At 38.1% G+C, this 8,718-nt stretch overlaps 1 non-coding gene across 1 annotated transcript; it reads left to right on the top strand.

The window, feature by feature from the left end:
- Positions 1-934: 934 nt before the first annotated feature.
- Positions 935-1,059, top strand: LOC111768523 (small nucleolar RNA SNORA33). Its single transcript, XR_002800923.1, has one exon. It is a non-coding gene; the product is annotated as a small nucleolar RNA SNORA33 (small nucleolar RNA).
- Positions 1,060-8,718: the final 7,659 nt, after the last annotated feature.

Below are 8,718 nucleotides of genomic sequence, written 5' to 3'. Positions count from 1 at the left end.
ATTCAAATTTAACTGGTCATTGAGGTTTTTTGTTTGTTTGGTTTGGTTTGGTTTTTGCTACATCTGGCAACCCCGCTAGGAAGGAAAGGACTCCCAGTGCGTGCCCTGCTTGCTGCCTTTCACCTGGACCCACACCTGCATCCCAGTCACATCCACCATTACTACCCACCTGCCAGCAAAACACACCGCAACTAAGGAAGTGGAGGAAAGAGAATTCCTCCCTAAAGGTCACAGCAGATGTGTGGAATCCTCTAAGTCCAGGCTTCACCAGGAATAAGCCTCCTCCAAAATGGGAGGTGGCCCATGACCCTCCATCGTGTCAACTGTGTATAAGAAGAAAGGAAGACTAGGAGGGGCCAGTCTGCTTCAGGGTCTCTGAGCTCCAGGGCCTTTGATCTTTACCCTCAAATCTCTACCACCAAAAGCAGTGGTCCAACAAATGACCTTCGACATGGCTCATCAACATCAGCACCCTCTTCCACAGGGGGCAGTGATGGCAAATCATTTATTTTCACCTAAGCACAGGGTAGCATGTTTCTGGGCCTCGGCTAATACTTACATAACGATGGTATGCTAGTTAAACTGATGGGTTTACAAGACGTATATAGTACACAAGATATTTTTTACTTTTTATTTTTCCAGCATAAATATATGTGGAATACCAGAACCACAGATGAAATAAGATCATGTTCTCACTCTCCTGTTGTTCAGTCAGACGCCCGGGATAGATCTCATCTTCTGAACAGTTATCCAGCTGAGTATCAGAGATGCTCCTGCCTCTCAGGGTGTTTTTGCTTCTTCATGACCATACTTACAAAAGGCATCTGTTCTTTTGACAATGCCCACTTTAATGGACATTAATTAATGTCCATAGCTGTGACTTTCAAAATTTGTATGTATCAAAATCATCTGGAGGACTTATTAAAACATGGATTATAATGAATCTGCTTACCTGAAGTGTGTTTCCGCAGAAATTTCGAAAAAGCTGGCAACAGTAAAGGCATGTTACAAGCCTTAAAGACATTGAAGTGATTAAGGTTTCTGAAAATGGCTATAAGAAAATAAAAGAAAACAACAGCACAGGTTGATTCGGGGATTCAGCAGGTCTGGGTCTGGGGTGAAGCTTGAGGATTTGCATTTGCAATGTGAGCCCAAGTGATACTGCTGCTGGTCCGGGGACTGCACTTTGAGAACCACTGGGCTATAGATTAATCTTCCTTATTGTGGCCGGACGTTGTCCTCTCATGGATGTAAGATACCCGTATCCTTTTAAAGCGGCCATTAGATAGCATCAAATCAATTTCAGAAGACACACGCATGTATGTGTGTACAAGCAAAGATGTTACAATATTTATATATCAATTACTTTGAGGGACAATAAATCCATACCTAGCTAGTGTTACATTAAATATAGAACACTGTGGTCTTCACATATCTTTACTCTTAGTGAGACAAAGAAATTTCTTTCTATAGCTGAGAATCTTTCCCTTCCCACCCCTAAACGGCTATGGATATAGTATTAATACTTAGATAGTATCTTCGCAAATAAATTAACTTGCAGTTATAAATTGCTAATTGAAATTTGGTTTTCCTTATTTTAATAAGTAGCACATTTTAATAGAAATATTTTAATATTTAATATTTTAAGAGCAAATTTAAAAATAAAAAAAAATTTCAGAATAGAGCATAGAAGTTAAACCTAATTCCACTGCCGAGAGAACCTCTGTGAATGTTATATTACATATCTTTCTGGTCTTTTTTGTTTTCTCATTTTTGCTGTTTCATGAAAATAGAACCACATTGTACATACAGTTTTGTAATTTTTTTACCAAATGATAAATTATGGGCATTTCCTTATGTTGTTAAATATGCTTCAACAATACGATTTCTAATGACTACAAAGTGTTCTTTCACAAAGATATGCCATAATTTATTTTGTTTTTCCCCTATTGCCGGGCTTTTAAAGTATTTCCTTGTTTGCTGATATAAATAATGCCAAGAGAAACTTCCAGGTTAAAATGCCATCGTGGCAGGTCGCCATAATAAAACTTCATCTAATTTTCAATGAAAATAACTTTAAAGACCAGAAAACAATGAAAACTCACAGCAACTCGAAAAACTTCTATTTATGAACAATTTAATTCTGTAATCTGGAAGGACTAATTTCTACCTATAACAAAATGAACGAAAAACAAACCTATTTAAGTTTCATCTCATGAAATGCCTAAGCTTCACCTCTGTGAAACCAAAACCATCTGGGGGAAAAAAATAAAAGATACCATATGTTCTCCCACTGTCTGTCCCCTACTCCGAATCCAAGATCGTCACCTAACTGAAAATTAGAAGCTGTTCTTTCCACTACAGCTGTTGCTTCTTAAGGATGCCACTCTATCCTTTCAATACTCCATTATTCTCCATCGCTACAGAAAGAGCTTTACCCAGAATGAAACTGATAAAACAAACAGGATGCTGGTGGTAATGCCTCCCATCCTAGGAGATGTAGCCCCATAAACAAACTCTGTAAGTCGGGAAGACAGAGATAAGCAGAATGCTGGGAAATGTGTATCCAAGATTGTTGTGTTCCAAGTATTCCACCTGTTCACAGCATTATAAAGCCAGACAGCAGCAATAGAAGATGCCACCTCAATAAAGCAGAGCTGCAATGGGTGAATGCCCTTTAGAAGGTAGGTATTGAACTTGGAATGAACTCATCAACTTGTCCTCTAGTTGTCATGATAAGTAAGAAATTTTACCATCATACAAACGGACGACACCAAGGGAAACCACACATCCTGTTTGTTGACGTATGCCAAGGTTATAATGGAAGTGAAAGAAAGCACCAATAAGCCTATGAGAAAATAATGCCAATATGGAAGGTTCAGATGAGGAGTGTAACTATGAGAATTATCAACTGATAGTTCAGAAAAAAAAATTTCATGGAACTCTTTGGCATTTTCAATTGATACAAGAAAAAATTACTTCAATGAAGAGAGGCTGAAATGTGTATGGTAAGAAAAACCCAGGAAGAAAGCCAACAAGTTGTCCTGAAAAGGCAAAAGTAAGAGATAAAAATAGATACGGATGACATGTGGAAGGATAGCAGATAAAATAAAATACAATAGCAGAATTTAAAAAGCTCTCGGAGGTCAAAATGAGCAGAATTGATATAGAGCACAAACATGTGATCCTTTATCAGATTACAGAGGAAAACACACAGATATGAAAGTTACAAAAGAGATATAATTGTAGAGAATAGAAAGCTGAAATAAATACTGTAGGATAATTAGAATTCATGAAGAAAAGCTAAAGAAAATACAACAGAAGAAAAATACCAAAGATATTATGGAAAAAAAATTTTACAAACTAAATAAAGATCAGATTACATAGGCTAATAATTTGTAGGGGAAAATTCAGTGAAATCATACCCACAACTGGAGTTTTCTGTGTGGTGGTTTTTTAAGAAAACGCCCTCAATTCTCTTATAATCCTCCCTTCAAGAAATGGATCTTGATTCTCCTTTCCTTCAGTGTGGACTAGATTTAGTGACTTGCTTCTAAAAAATCGAATAATGTGGAAATGACAGTGTGACTTAGAGACTAGAACATAAAAGGTACCACAGCTTCCTGTTCTCTGTCTCTCTCTCCCTCCCTCTTTCTCTCATCATTTGCTTTGAGGGAAGTCAGCTGCCATGCCGAGCAGTCCTGTGGAGAGGTTCACATCCTAAGGAACTGAGGTAGCCTGATGACAATCAGAAAGGAGATGAGGACTACAGCATCATCAGAGACCCTATGTCAAAATTACCCAACTATGGGGACTGGCCCTGTGGCCAAGTGGTTAAGTTCACGCTCGGCTTTGGTGGTGCTGGGTTTCGCTAGTTCAGATCTTGGGGGTGGTCATGGCACCGCTCATCAAGCCATGCTGAGGCAGCGTCCCACATAGCACAACCAGAGGCGCTCACAACTAGAATATACAGCTATGTACTGGGGGGCTTTGGGGACAAGAAGAAGGAAAAAACAGATGTTAGCTCAGGTGCCAATCTTTATAAACAAAATTACCCAGCTATGCCTCTATTGGATTTTGACCCACAGAAATAATAGCAAATGTTTGTTGTTTCAAGCTACTAAATTTTGGGGTAATTTTTTATACAGCAATACAATAGATAACTAACATCTTGGCAACATGTTTGAATTACAAATTTACTATGTTAATGTAAAAATTATTATATATAAAATATATAAAAATAGTTATGTGGTGATCATTAACAGGCACTCTACCTAAAAATTACTTAAGGGGCCGGCCCAGTGGTACAGCGGTTAAGTTCGCACGTTCCCCGTCTCAGCGGCCCAGTGTTTGCTGGTTCAGATCCCAGGTGAGGACATGGCACTGCTTGGCAAAAGTCATGCTGTGGTAGGTGTCCCACGTATAAAGTGGAGGAAGATGGGCACGGATGTTAGCTCAGGGCCAGGCTTCCTCAGCAAAAAGAGGAGGACTGGCAGTAGTTATCTCAGGGCTAATCTTCCTCAAAAAAATAAATAAATAAAATAAAATAAATAATAACTACTTAAGAGAACAAAAATAAAGATAACCTTAGATTTCTCTTCTACAACGCTAACTGGCAGACATCAGTAAAGGAATATCTACTGAATTTTGAGAAAATATTCTGACAGTGGTTTTATACAGAGTTTTATTTTATAAAGAGTTCTTGAAAATTAAGGGAACATGTATAATTTGGGATGTCGAAATCATAAAAGAAAGAATTAGCAGCTTTGATTATTTTTTAAAAAGTTAGATTTTTGTATGAAAAATAAACAAATTAACAACTTTGGAAAAAAGCTTGAAACATGTTTGACAAAGGATAATGTTCCTATGAATTAAAATTTTTAAAAGAACATATAAAATCATGAAAACAGAAAAATAGGAAAAATTGTCTATTGGTAATGACAAGAGGCAGACATCAGAATTAACAGGAAGCTCATAAATTTTTTTTTTTTTTGCAGAGGAGGATTCACCCAGAGCTGATATCTGTTGCCAACCTTCCTCATTTTTTTTTCCTCCCCAAGGCCACAGTACCTGACTGTGTATCCTAATGGCAAGTCCTTCTAGTTCTTCTACGTGAGCTGCCACCACAGCATGGCAACTGCCAGACAGGTGGTGTGGTTCCACGAAAGGGAAACAAACCCAGGCCACCAAAGCAGTGACAGCACCAGACTTTCACCACTAGGCCATCAGGGCTGGCTTCTCAAAACGTATTTTTTACAGAAAATGAAAGACTAAGAGTTCAAAGATTGAGTACTGAGTGGAGAAATTTTACTGCCTAGTATGAAATCCAATTACAGAGCGTAGGCTCTGGGGAATAGGTCCGTGGTAAAGAAAATGGGGGTGGGCTTTTAAAGCAAAACATTGCATATACCTGCGTCGCATATTAAGAAGCAAAGTCTCTGAGTGTTGTTGGTTAGCTGGTGATGAACTGGAGGTGTTGGTTAAATAAGCATGGGCTGGCTGGAGACAGTCTGCTACACACATAAGGCCCACCTTTGGACTGTGGCATCCAGCCGGCTCTGCTTCATATGTGAGGTGTCCAAATGGAAATTCCTACTTCCCAGCAGGTGAGGTGACCAGGTCAGGGTTTGTCATTTTCATATGGTTTAAATTTTTCCTTTTTTTACAGTAAGCATGTATTACTTTTATAACCAGAAAAGATAATAAATAAACTTCTATTTTGAAAACAAAACGTAAATTTTCTTTTTTTGTTTTTTTTTTTTTGAGGAAGATTAGCCCTGAGCTAACTGCTGCCAATCCTCCTCTTTTTGCTGAGGAAGACTGGCGCTGAGCTAACATCCATGCCCATCTTCCTCTCCTTTATATGTGGGATGCCTACCACAGCATGGCTTGCCAAGTGGTGCCATGTCCGCACCCGGGATCCGAACTGGTGAACCCCAGGCCACCGAAGCTGAATGTGTGCACTTAACCGCTGCGCCACACGGCCGGACCCCACAAAATGTAAATTTTGAAGTAAACTGAAACACGAATCCATGAGGCAACTCACAATGACTTTCAAGAAAAACCATAACATGACGGAAATATTTTTTTTAAAATTGTAAAACCATCACTCATATTTCCTAATTCTGAGGGACAGGAGTTAGGACTGAGAGTAATTTAAGGAAAAGACTGCAGTGCCTCAATGGGAGACCATTTTTCACTGCAGGTAGACTATTCCAGGGCCATTGCAGCAAGGCAAGAAGAGCCAAAGTATCTTGATAAATTTCGTTTTCCTCTGACTTGATGGACAGGTGCGGAAAAGGGGAATAAACTCCTAGGAGCTACAGACCCAGCTGAGATCGAACAGCCCCATAGCAACATAATTATGCAGGCATCCCAGAGAATAAGCTGATTAACCTGAAGAGTTTCTTTCTAAAATAAGTTGTGAGCTCATTAAAAAGCCAAAAACCTAGAACCTGAAACCCGTTCTAAAGGGAATCCAAAATGGCCCCAAGCCAATGGAACCAGTTTTCCGTGGAAGGTTTCAACAGATGGAAAGCCTGTGTGCTACATTGTATTATTGTATAAAGTAGGTGTGGTACATTGCATTATTGTACAAAGTATGTTCTGCTCTGTTCGCCCCCACCTCAGGAAAATTACACTCAGACCCTCATGTTTCTGTGGCCAAGAAGCAGGTCAAGAGAGCTGCTCAGCTCCCAAAGAGGACATGTTCCCCAAGGTATTTATATGTGGTAAAGGGGGAAGATGGAAAAGAAAGAGTCTCCCAGAGGTAGAATCCAGAGGCATGGAAAATAATGGACTGGGCAGCTACTGCAGGGGCAGAGCCAGGACCTGCAAAGAAATATTTTCCAGTGCTATGGTTCATGGTCCTGGCTACATACCCCTAGTAGGCTTTCAGCATTGTTGTGGATCAGTGGCTGCTATGGACATCCCTAGTCATTCCCTTTCCAAAATGCTGTGTTTATTGTGGTTATCTCCTTTTCAGTTCATACATCTCCAGATCAAAAAGAGCCACATGTAAATCTGCTATAGAGACTATCACAAGAATTCTGGTTCTTTGAGCCTGATACTATGATTGGAGGAGACTTTTGTATTGTCCCCTTTAAGGAGGAATAGAGTGTGTTTTGAATGCAGAAGGAAAGGAAGAAAATATTTATGACCAAGATGGAAGACTGCGATAAGACTGTATTATTGTTCAAAGCATTTGCTGTCCTTCCCTGTTGAATTACACATTCATACTCCATTGAAGTCAGTCTCTGTCATGATATGTGAGCCCCTACTGAGCAGAACTTATAAAAACCATTGCATGGTTTTGCCATTCTTTCTTTCCCCCATGCCGTGAGCCATCTCCCCAAGGTCTGCTCCAACATCCTGGAGATGGAAGTGAGAGCACAGATCTGCGGCCAACTCATGATGAGCATATAAAGTAATTTCCAAATAAAGCTTTATCATTGTGAACCAATAGGATTCTTGAGTCATTTGTTACCTCAACATATCTTAACCTAAGATGAATGATACAGGATCTACATTACCTGATTAAAGAGAATATTACATGATTAAAACTTTTCAGGGTCTCAGCAAATCCCTCTCTCCCCTGGGTTAAACATCTGCTTTGTCTTTTCAAACACTTTCGTATTTAAAAATGAAAGTATATGAATTTTCCTCTGAGTCTACCTTTGATCACAATGCACAGTTACAGATATGTAGTGTTGTCATCACAATTTCCTAAATATTTTTGTAATTGTGCTTTTTATTTCCCAGTTGGCACAAAAATGAATTTTTAAATTTTTGAGTAGTTGGATCTTTAAATTTTAACTTGAAGTACTAATTTCTGTTTTCTCTGCATTGAAATTCAGAGCCTGTATAAATTTAGCTCTTTAGAAATAATGAAGATTCTTTTTGACGCAAATTTTTTACATGTCCTATAGTTTCCTAAAAGAGATGTATTTACTGAAAGGTCTGAAGATTAATGTATCTATAACATTAACTTTGTTCAATTATAGAAATTATATTATTTAGAGCCCATATTTCATTATCTACTTTTTACCTGTACTATCTATTTAAAACTGAGTGGGTTCAGTAACTTGGTAAAATAGTGGTTTGTATATGGTTCCTTGTATTTCAAGTGGTTTTGCTCTATGCATGTTAATGCAATGTTTGTCAATAATAATACTTCACATTAGTGATACCTAATATTTATTGAGCACTGATAAGATGCTAGGCATCTTAGTTTTTTCTATCATTTACTATTTATTTTTATTCCTTTGTTTTCTTCCTTTTTTCTATATGAGCTGGATTTTCTTTTCTCTCTCTATCTCTCATCCTCTCCTCTTTTAAGAAAATATTCATCCTGATTCTAATTCGTGTAGAATTTCCCTCTACATTTTTTAAATTAAAATTTCTCTAATTTAAAATTCAGTATTCACATTCAAAACTTATATGAAATCACCAGGGTCAAGAAAATCCAAGAAGAAGAAACATGGGAGAGGGGACTCATAACTATCAACTTTATTTAGTGAAATTATCATTTAGAAACAGCAATAATAATAACAAGAAACAATGGCAGCATGTGAAATTTACTGAGCACTTAACACACTAAGCACTTTCCGTAACTATGTTCTCTAATCATCATAGCAACCCTACTGCAAATATGATTATCTCCAGTTTCGGATGAGGAAACTGAGGTTCAGAAAAGTTGGGTAACTTTCTTCAAATCAT

This window comes from Equus caballus, chromosome 16 (genome assembly GCF_041296265.1).
Source record: "Equus caballus isolate H_3958 breed thoroughbred chromosome 16, TB-T2T, whole genome shotgun sequence".
Classification (NCBI taxonomy): Eukaryota; Metazoa; Chordata; class Mammalia; order Perissodactyla; family Equidae; genus Equus; species Equus caballus.
Note: the sequence above shows the minus strand (reverse complement) of the source record. Positions and strands in the feature narration are given on the sequence as shown.